This window comes from Poromitra crassiceps (genome assembly GCF_964638095.1).
Source record: "Poromitra crassiceps genome assembly, chromosome: 15".
Taxonomy (NCBI): Eukaryota; Metazoa; Chordata; class Actinopteri; order Beryciformes; family Melamphaidae; genus Poromitra; species Poromitra crassiceps.
In genome coordinates this window covers 25,908,118-25,919,467 of record NC_139634.1, presented here as the reverse complement: position 1 = coordinate 25,919,467, position 11,350 = coordinate 25,908,118, and the positions used below count along the sequence as shown (strand labels likewise).

The window sequence follows — 11,350 nt, the reverse complement described above, 5'->3', positions numbered from 1 at the left end:
ACTTTGTATCATTAATAATCTTGGTAATATAAGCACATGGGCAGCCTTTATCTAGAGGCCATTTACACCTGGTAACATGTGTTTTCTGTGATCAGATTGCAATCAGATTGTGTTTTATGACTTGAAATGCTAGGTGTAAACACCCCCAAAACACATTGAAGAAGGATTGCAATCTGATCGGCCAAACCACCTCCGGTGGTCAGGGATTTAATGCAGACATACTTGAAGCTATCAATCAAAGGGAAGCTGCACTGGTTAGATTCAATAAAACAAGAGAGCAGGCAGATAGTGATAGCTTCAGGACATGGAGAAATTAAACTCAGAGAAGAATCAAATCAGCAAAAAAAGAGTATTTTAACACCCAGATCAAGGAAAACAAAAATTATCCTAAGAAGCTATGGAAAGCTCTGAAAGAGGTCGGCTGTGGAGGTAAAACAAGAAGTGGAAAGAGAAACATAGGTCTAAACATAAACGGATTCTTAAGGGATGGTGCTCATGAAATTGCCCCCTGTGTCACCCATCTTGTTAACATCTCTTTAGATCAAGGTATTGTCCCCCAGGCCACTAAACATGCCAAGATCATCCCATTATATAAAAAAGGTGTTACGACTGACCCTGGTAATTATAGGCCAGTATCAATACTCAGTGTAACATCTAAAATCTTGGAGAGGATAGTACATGAACAGATTTCAGAGTATGTCAATGAACATAATATACTGTATGATTTGCAATCAGGATTCAGAAAGTCTTATTCCACCGACACGTGCCTACTCTATCTAACTGATACCATCAGAAGGGAGATAGATGATGGAAATCTGTGTGGCATGGTGTTGTTGGACCTCCAAAAGGCCTTCGACACCGTAAACCACCAGATTCTTCTCTCCAAATTGAAGGCACTAGGCATGGACTGCCTAGGGGTCAAGTGGATGGCATCGTACCTGGCCAATAGAGATCAGAGAGTTGAGGTTAATGGTACATTGTCAGAAGCTAGGGCTATAGGCTGTGGGGTCCCACAAGGGAGCACCCTAGGACCATTGTTGTTCATATTGTATATTAATGACCTAAATGATGCTTGCGCTTGTAATTTGTTTTTGTATGCTGATGATGCTGCCCTACTCATAGCACACAAGGACATTGACACTTTACAAGGTCAGCTAGGGGAGGAGCTCTCTAAAGTTAGCACTTGGATGTCTGACAACAGACTTTCCTTACACTTGGGCAAAACTGAATCCATCCTATTTGGATCTAAACCCAGGCTTAGGAGGACCCCTGAACTCAGAGTTGAGCTAGGCTCGCAGGTTATAAAAGCCAAAACGTCAGTAAAATATCTGGGCTGCATATTAGATAACAGTCTTGGAGGTGAAGAAATGGCTCTCCAGGTAGTGGGGAAAGTTAATGCAAGAACCAGAGTGTTAGCAAGGAAGGCCAATCTCTTAGACAGAGACAGCATTAGGCTATTAGCAAACAGCCTTGTGCAGCCTCACCTTGATTATGGCTCTTTGGCATGGTACAGCGGGCTGACAAAGGGTAGTAACAAAAACTCCAGGTAACTCAGAACAAGCTGGTCAGGGTGGTTTTGGGTTTCGGTCCATGTGACCACGTGGGCAGGAACCAACTACAAGACTTAAACTTGCTACCTGTGGAGGCCAGGGTGGCACAGATTAGACTTACAATGGTCCATAAGATAGTCATGGATAGGGCCCCAGTATACCTCACAAACTACCTCACCAGAGTAGGAGAAGCACACAGCCACAGCACCAGAGCTAGCCGAGCCAACCTACAGTCAGTTAGGTGCAAACGGAAAATTGGCCAATGTTCCTTTGCTTTCCAGGGGCCCAGTGAATGATCTGCTCCCACTGGATATTAAGGAGGCCTCAAGTCAAAGCACCTTTAAAGTTAAACTTAAGAGGTGGCTGCTAGATAGGGTTCCTGAGTAAGGGACTAGGCAGAAATGGCGTGTTGTATTAATTAGTCTTATTTTGTTATGCTGTAATGTTTTAGTACTAGATAGCCAGATTTTATTATGAAACTACAGTATGTGTGGTGCAATGTCTGTATATTTAATGTACTGTATGTCTAAGACCAAGGACCACAACGGAATTAAGTTTTTATCTACTTTTTGTGTTATCCTTGATGCCTTTTTTTTGGAATTGCATGTACATTTAATGTATGGCTTTTTTTTTTAAACGGATCATCAAATAAATCTATCTATCTATCTATCTAGGGATGCATTGTGTACACATTGAACACAAGTGTAAATGCAATGTGTCCTCTCAATCTGGATACACCAACTTTATGCGGATTGAGAGGACAACCATTTCTGCAATCTGATTGCAATCTGATGGCAGAAACCACATGTTAACGCCAGGTGTAAATGGCTTCTCTGTTTAGCTCACAGAGAAAAATGCTCTTGCTCCTGTCTGTAGCTGCAAGTCATTAAGGCTCGTTAAGGCTCTCAATGCATTCTCCTGGATGTGTGCATACTTAAAAAATAAAGAATAAACAATAACAGATGCCCTCAGAGCAGATTCTTTCTCTAAAGCAGAACTTCCGCAGCTCCATGGTGACGTGTTGTGACACATTGTGACGTGAAACGCGTTAGAATGGAGCACTTTGCCTCAGGAGGAAATGGGAGATCTCCTTGAGGAAAACACTGAGAGAGGTAAACACTGCCCGTGTGCTTATATTTCAGCGATTATTAATGATACAAAGTGGGTTGATTACCGGTAAAACCATCTTTTAAGGGCTATACAGATTAAGGGCTATCTCAGTAGGAGCAGGTGCGTGCACTGCTGTTGGAAAGAGGGGGAGAGAATCATCTGAATGACTTGGAAGAAGAAACTTTGGATGCAATGGTGAGGTTTATTCAGAGATTCAAGGAGGCCACCAAGGAAGCATCAAAAACCCCAACTCTTCACCTCACTCCTGTGTGGTTTGATCGCCTCAAACACCACCTGCAACCGACCTCCACTGACAACCTGACATTCACTTTTCTAAAGGAAAAATGTCTCAGAATCCTGCTCGAGAAGTACGAGATACACCCCCTGCACAAACTAGCCATGTTTTGCACCCCAAGCTCAAGAGTCTGAAGCTCCTTGCAGACGATCAGGAAGTGGCAGGTGTGCATAATGAAGTGCGAGAGCTTGTTCAAGGTATTTCTGCATTTCAGCTAAAGTCTGAATTAAAACAAGTGACTTAGTGGTTTAATTTGTTTTATATAGCACCATACTATTAAAATGAAATGATGGTAGAAATGGAATAAAGTTGGGATTATCTTACAGTATATTGTTGCTGTATTGTAGGCTTAATGGCCTGGCCTATTATGCTACTTCTTTTGTGGCTGTGTCTGTCTGTGGTACAACTATGGTCAGTTAATAGCAGGCACCAGTTGATACAATTTAAAGTCACTCACTGTCTTCACTATTCCAAGCATAAATTGCACAGAATCTTCCTTCTGTCTCACCACTGTGTGACAGGTGTCAAGTGTCAGAGGGCACACTATCTCATGCCTTCTGGTTCTGCCCTTCTGGTTCTGCCCTTCATGCCTTTTGGTTCTGCCAAAATATTTGACTGGCACTCTAAAGCCTACAAAGCAACCCTTCAGCCGGAGGCAGAACTTGCCATCTTCGGCTGCTCTGAGTCCTCTCTGAACTTCCCCACTGTTGTGCAACAGTCTCTGACACAGCGGACAATTGTAGCAAAAAAACTCATTTTGAAGGAATGGAAGTCCTCCTCTTCACCTTCTTTCCAACTGTGATTGACGGGCATGACCTCTGTTATACGGATGGAGAGACTTAGGTTCCTGAGGACCAACTCACTTAAAAGGTTTTCCACCATTTGGGATCCATTTCTAGCCTACCTCGATGAGGTTAGGGGTGACGGGGTAACTTGTCTGGCTGGTTTCTCATGGACCCCTTGCGTGGGATCCCGGGCACAATGTCTCTCACAAGCACTTGAGCACATTATGCGGCTGGTAATCCCGTTGTAATATTGAATGTTGATCATATGTAAGTTTTTGCTTTTTTATTTATTTTCCTGTGTCTGAGCGTGTTTGTTTGTCTTGTCTGTGCATTGTTCAGAAAAATTCAAAATAATAAATATATAAAAAGAAATAGGTGATTCAAAGTAGATCAGGTGGGGACTCTGTATTCTCTCTCCTCTTCCATGCACACATGCATGCATGCACACACACAGGTTAGACTTCTGAGTTCCAGCCTGAGGCTGACGAGAGCTAACCAAGCCCAATGGGCTGTCCATTTCTGCTAATTGGTCTGGTTGGGTTGGGCTCGCGCTTTACTAGGGCCGGGTCAGGTCAGGTTTGAATTTTCAGGCCCGTTGAGAACTCTAGTTGTGAGGTCATCGTGACATTAAATTTTGACCTTTGAGAACAAAAGTCTGAATGAATGGTATGGGGCATTTCAGTTCATATCATTTTCTAGACTTTACCACTCCTTCATCCCCCATTATTTTTCAAAATACTGCAAATCAGACATTCAAATTTTGAATGCAAACACTACAATTGTATGTGACTGAATATGATACTACTCATAAGATACAGCCAAAACTCATTAAGAATGTTCTAGTATTGTACCTCCCTCCTCTGTCCTGTCCTCCCTGTGGAGCCATGGAACATCACTGTCCATTACTAATTGTTATGCTTTAATATCTATAAATACTGATGCAAGCTCTGCCCTGCTCCTGTTAGGGCTCATCTGATGCTGCCCTGCAGTTTGTCCCTTAAGGTCCTTACAGCATGTTTTCTTGAGTGCGATTAATTCACACATCAATAATATTTTTCAAATCTCTATCAGTCGATGCAACCGTGCATACCAACGGTGAAGTCTCGCTGAGTGATATAGCGGCATTTCTTATTTCGGACCAGGGTCGATTTCTCAGAAATTCGCTTCCAACTTGTACATTTCTGTTGCTGTGATTAACAGGTTGGTCACAATTTGCTTCGCAATTTTGTGCTATATATTTGTATCGCTCTTGGTGTGTAACGGCCTTTAGTATGATGTCCACCAAAAGGTGGAGAGAGCAGGGTTGGGTCCTTCTGCAGCTGCTGCTGGTAGCATCTCTCTCTGGGGCTGAGGAACTGGTGTGTCGGCAGATAGGGGAGCCGGAGATCCCCCAGCTGTCTAAGAATGGGGACATTATTTTGGGTGGAATATTCGCTTTCCACACCAACTGGAAAGACAGACAGGAAACCTACATTTACCGACCACCGCCACTGCAGTGCACAAGGTAAATCACACTGTAGCAAGCTGTTTGACATAAGATAGGAGATTAGAAGAGCTGGGTAGATATACAAAATGGATTAAAAAAGCTTATCATGCTGAGATGTTAAATAAGAAATGTTTGCTCATATAGGTTAACTTTTAATTTTGTTTCATTTCAAGGACATGCTGACTATAACATCAACTATTTATAACTGTCTGGGTCAAGGTTGAGTTTCAGAATGTTCCAGTTTGCTCAGGCTATGCTTTTCGCCATTGAGGAGATTAACAACAGTACAGACTTGCTGCCTGGCATCTTTCTGGGCTACAAGATCTATGATTCATGTAACTGCATTCCAAGGGCAGTAAGGGTGGCACTGGCTTTGGCTAATGGTAATGACGAGGATATACCCACAGCCTCCAATGCACCCTGCACCAGACCGGCCCAAGTGCAGGCCATTATAGGAGAGGGCTCCTCCTCTCCTTCCATGGCTATATCCACTGTCATTGGGCCTTTTCACATCCCATCGGTGGGTAGTTGTATTGTTGTTGTTGTTTTTTACACTTTATGTATAATCATGCACTGTAAAGGACCTTGGCCACAGTTTGAACTATTTATTTTGTTTCATTTTCTCGATAATACAGTTATTATTATACTGCAATTTGTCTGACTGCTCACAGTAAAGGGAATTACGTGTATGTGCTCTATGCTTTCCTGTGTTTTTTTTTTAAATTTGCATCCTCATCTTGGGAATATAATTTCTTTCTACTCCCTAGATCAGCTACTCTGCCACCTGTGCATGTCTCAGTGATAAAGTCCGGTACCCATCCTTCCTCAGAACAATACCCAGTGACTTCTATCAGAGCAGAGGTCTGGCCCAGTTGATCAAGCACTTTGGCTAGACTTGGGTCGGGGCAATTAGGAGCAATAATGATTATGGCAATAACGGCATGGCCATATTCACAGAGACGGCCCAAAAGCTGGACATCTGTCTAGAGTACTCTGTATCCTTATTTAGAACAGATCCACCAGAAAAAATACAGGCAATAATTGACATTATCAAAGCTTCTACTTCCCAGGTGATTGTCACTTTCCTCTCCTTCGCTGATGTGAAAATACTAATACATGAGATGGCCCCTCACAACCTGACTGGGTACCAGTGGGTAGGCACTGAGAGCTGGATCCTTGATTCCGACACTGCAACTATGAATGGACACCAAATCCTGGATGGTGCTATAGGGCTGTCCATCCCCAAGGTCCATGTCACAGGCATGACAGAGTTCATTTTGGATGTAAAGTCACTCAATTCATCTAGTAATGAATTGTTCACAGAATTCTGGGAGACAATGTTTGATTGTAGGTTCAAGCAGACAAAGGGCTCAGAAGGGAATCAGAGATACTGTACAGGGTCTGAAGATGTGTCTGGGCAGCAAAACATGTTCACTGATATGTCATACATGCCCATCTTTAACAATGTCTATAAAGGAGTGTATGCTGTGGCTCACGCACTACATAGTGTTCTTGGCTGTAAAGAAATATGTGACAATAAGGTACAGCCAGATCCATTCACGGTGAGTTGAACACTGAACGCTGAATGATAGTTCAACATTATGTGCTTCACAAGAACAGATTTTTTTATGGTATTTAATAAATTGTTGCATGTCCATTCTGCAAAGCTAATAGGAGGTGGTTTACATTTAATCGAATAAGTAAAATAATATCTGCTTAGATTTTGCAGCACATAAAAAAGGTTCAGTTCAAGACAAAGGAGGGGGAGGACATTTACTTTGATGAGAATGGAGACCCAGCAGCAAAGTATGAAATCGTAAACTGGCAGCCGAACGAAAATGGCAGTGTGGAGTTTGTCACCGTTGGTCGTTACGATGCATCCTTACCTGCAGAAAAACAGCTGAATATGCACACTAAGTCCTTAATTTGGGCACAGAACTCAGAACAGGTTAATACCGTATGATCATTCATGGATTGTTAACTTGCAGGATTACTGTATTGTAATGTCGATTTCATCAGAATTCTAAATGGTGACTTGTAGGACAACAGCATATCAAAGTGTATAATACTGCTTTGTTGTTCATGCAGGTGCCTGTGTCAGTGTGCAGTGAGAGCTGTCCCCCAGGAACCCGTAAGGTCCTCCAGAAAGGAAAGCCGGTCTGCTGCTATGACTGTATACCATGTGCAGAGGGAGAAATCAGCAACACTACAGGTACTCTAGTGTTATTTAACGGATCAGAGGATAACATCTATAAATTCAATATCAGCAATCAAATAAATATAGAATATCAAAATTGGGTGTACTGTGAAATCTTGTTCTGATTTATAGAAAGATGGCTGAGTAGCACTATGTGAATATACTGTAAACTATAATGATATAAAACTATAATGTAAATTAGTTGTAGATAACGGACAACTACGGTAATATGCATCATTCATCTTTTACTACCTGCTTAATCCTTTTCAGGGTCACAGGGGGCTGGAACCTATCCAATGTATGCATTGGGTGTAAAATTATGAATAAATTAATTATGTAAATAAGTAGCCTACATTCTCCCTCCTTATATATTTTCTCCCCTAGTCAAATACACTATTTCCCCTCTGGGATTAATAAAAGTACCTACCTACCTATTTCTTGCATGGCCAAGATTATCACACTTGGGCTACTGCCACAAATTTAAAGGATATGTTCACCAAAAAATGAAAATTCAGTCATTATCTACCCATCAATCACTAGAATATATAACATCCTACTACTATAATTGGGGAGCTGTATGCACATATGTATCATTCTGTCTGTCTGTCCGGAGTTTTCAAGTTGGTCCAATCACCTCCAAACTTTGCCAAAACACTTTTCAGGGGTCTGGCATGAGACTGGTGCAGGGGGAAAAGCCTCACACGGGGCGCTATGGCAATGTTTTCGATTAATTCACTCATGTTTTAGATTATTTTCTAATTGAGCCAGGGCTGATTGCGTGTGTGTGTGTGTGTGTGTGTGTGCGTGTGCGTGTGTGTGCGTGCGCCACTGAGATAAAAAAAAAAAGCACTATTCTTTTTTAAGCCAAAACAGACGAAAACTATTGTACCAGATTCAGTGTGAGCTAGGTCCCCGCCCCTCTGAACTTTTTTTTATGCAGCTGCTCCATGCTTATTTTTTCTTTCAATTTTTATTCAAAAATGTATGTCAATTACATCACTGTATAGGGGGGTATATAAACCTCCCCTTTTTCATTGTTCTGCTTGACTCTGAGGAAGACATTACCTAGTCTTGCAGTAGCCAGCCATCTGGAACACAACTCTTGAATAGTGGTTAACGCCCGCCCCCAAGACAAAAAATATATATGTGAATTGACATATGAATTGACCAACCACGGACGGCATGCAAGACTTGCGTAACAGCCCAGCCAATCAGATTTTGCTGCACGGTTCGTGTCTGCGGGACCTGGAAATTCCATTGCTGGAAGCGTGCTGACATGAGACGTTGGGTCTGACCATGTGAGACTGTCACTAGACATTACCTGTAGAAACTTCAGTCACCCCTGAAATAAATGTGCAGACTCAATGTCTTAGGGTAGTCTATTTGAAGTGGCCAGGTAAAAAGTTTTGCTAAATGTTTTTAATTTTAACTTGTAGATTCCATCACCTGTCTGAGATGCCATCCTGAATTCTGGTCAAACGAGAAAAGAGATGACTGTGAAAAGAAGGACACAGAGTTTCTATCATATGAAGAGATTATGGGGGCACTGCTCACGGCGGCGTCCCTGTTAGGAACTTGGATGACTGCTATGGTGGCTTTCATTTTCTTCAGATACAGGAAGAGCCCCATAGTCAAGGCCAACAACTCTGAGCTGAGCTTCCTGCTGCTCTTCTCCCTGGCTCTGTGTTTCCTGTGTTCTCTGACCTTCATCGGCCGGCCTTCTGAGTGGTCCTGCATGCTGCGACACACAGCATTTGGGATCACCTTTGTCCTCTGCATGTCTTGTGTTCTGGGGAAAACTATAGTGGTGTTACTGGCCTTCAGGGCTACACTTCCAGGGAGTAATATCATGAAATGGTTCGGCCCTGCTCAGCAGAGACTCAGTGTTCTGGCTTTCACTCTCATACAAGTCCTGATTTGCATACTTTGGCTAACTATTTCTCCTCCTTTTCCCTTCAAGAATTTTAAACACTTTAAAGACAAAATCATCTTAGAATGTGCATTAGGCTCAGCTGTAGGCTTCTGGGCTGTGTTGGGGTATATAGGAGTCCTGGCTATGTTATGTTTCTTTCTAGCTTTTTTGGCTCGGAACCTGCCCGATAATTTCAATGAAGCCAAATTTATCACCTTCAGCATGCTGATATTCTGTGCGGTCTGGATCACCTTTATCCCTGCATATCTCAGCTCTCCAGGGAAGTTCAGTGTTGCTGTGGAGATATTTGCAATTCTGGGCTCCAGTTTTGGACTGCTAATCTGTATTTTTATTCCAAAATGTTATGTAATCTTATTGAAGCCAGAAAAGAATACAAAAAAGAACATGATGGGTAAAATGCCATCAAAATCATCATGATGAGTGAATATAATAGGCATATAGAATGACAAGAACTTAGGTAGTAGGAAGCTAGTATCATCCCCATACATTTACATTTTTACTTGCATATTCCCAACTTCAAGCACCTCTATGTCTGTGTTGGACCTCACTTTAATAGCTAATATATCAATAGTGATAATAAATGAATAAATTGACAAAGGACACCCTTGTTTAACTCCTCTTAATAAGGGCACCAACTTAGAGATATGGCCATTATTAATAATCCTATAACTAGTGTCATTATATAATACTCTAGCCCTCTCGCCCATGTTAATAGATGGGCAAGGTAAAGGTAAAGTCCCACTGATTGTCACACAATGTGTGAAACTTGTTCTCTGCATTTGACCCATCCCCTGGGGCAGCGTGCGCCGCGCATCACATGGTGATTTAACCCCCCAATTCCAACCCTTTGATGCTGAGTGCCAAGCAGGGAGGCAAATGGGTCCCATTTTTATAGTCTTTGGTATGACTCGGCCGGGGATCGAACTCACGACCTCCCAGTCTCAGGGCGGACACTCAGACCACAAGGCCACTGAGCTGGCAATACATGTGGTACAGAAGAAATACACACCTGTTCTATTTTTGTCAGATCCCGCATACGTCTGACAGATGACATGGGTGTGGCAGGCAGCTGCACGGAGCCGTAACACAGCTGGTGGATATACTGTAGGCCAGTGGTTCCCAAACTTTTTAAAGTCGTGTACCCCCTAGACCTCCACAGATGGGCAACTCTCATATGATGTTAAATATGAAGACATGACAAGTGTCACTTTCAGCATTTTGCACGGCACAGCTGTAGTCTGCTTTGATGTCTCATCACCCCTTTCCTCCGCCTCTCATTGGCTAATACTCGTTACATTTGTTGGTAGAGCCAATCAGAGGCAGAGTAGGGCGGGCCTAATCAGAATGCCGGTGTGTGTGTGTATAGTGTGTGGCGGGTCATATGGGTTTAACTTTGCCGGAGGGGGGGGAGGGGGGGTCAGATTTATTTTGGCGTACCCCCTGTAGTACCTCCACGTACCCCTAGGGGTACGCGTACCCCAGTTTGGGAACCACTGCTGTAGGCCATAAGGGTGCTTGCAAGGACAAGTGCCCCGACTGCTTTTGAATGCTGCATTTTCACAGAAATGATATATTCTACTGTGTATATGGTTTAGATCAGTGATCTGTGTAGTAGTTGTACCCATAGCTGTGATAGCTGTGGGCAGAGAGCAGAGTAAGGAATGCTCTTTTCTGATTGGCCAGCAGGTGTGTGTTAAAACTGGGTATTGCACATGTAGTTCAGCTCAAGTTTAATCAGCGTTCTAAATTAATCCGCTACCCAACCTGTAACAAAAGGATTCTCAGAACACCAGAGTGAAACAGCTGACTAACATGGACAATTCACACCGATGTCTTACTGAGAACATTGTGTTTTAAAAGCTAATTAAATGTCAGTTTAATTAGCAGTCAGGCCTTGAAACCAGTCTGACTGCTTTTTGCCCCCAGTTTGACTTTGTGTTGAGAATGACATAATAAAATGCAATATAAGACATTTCTAACAAATGCAGACTTAT

General features: G+C 42.6%; 1 pseudogene across 1 annotated transcript; it reads left to right on the top strand.

Moving 5' to 3' along the window:
* The first annotated feature begins 5,011 nt into the window (after positions 1 to 5,011).
* LOC310790143 (extracellular calcium-sensing receptor-like) lies at positions 5,012 to 9,773 on the top strand (annotated as a pseudogene). Its single transcript has 6 exons — positions 5,012 to 5,244; positions 5,446 to 5,746; positions 5,994 to 6,788; positions 6,947 to 7,174; positions 7,315 to 7,438; positions 8,860 to 9,773. The product of its transcript is annotated as an extracellular calcium-sensing receptor-like (transcript).
* Positions 9,774 to 11,350: the final 1,577 nt, after the last annotated feature.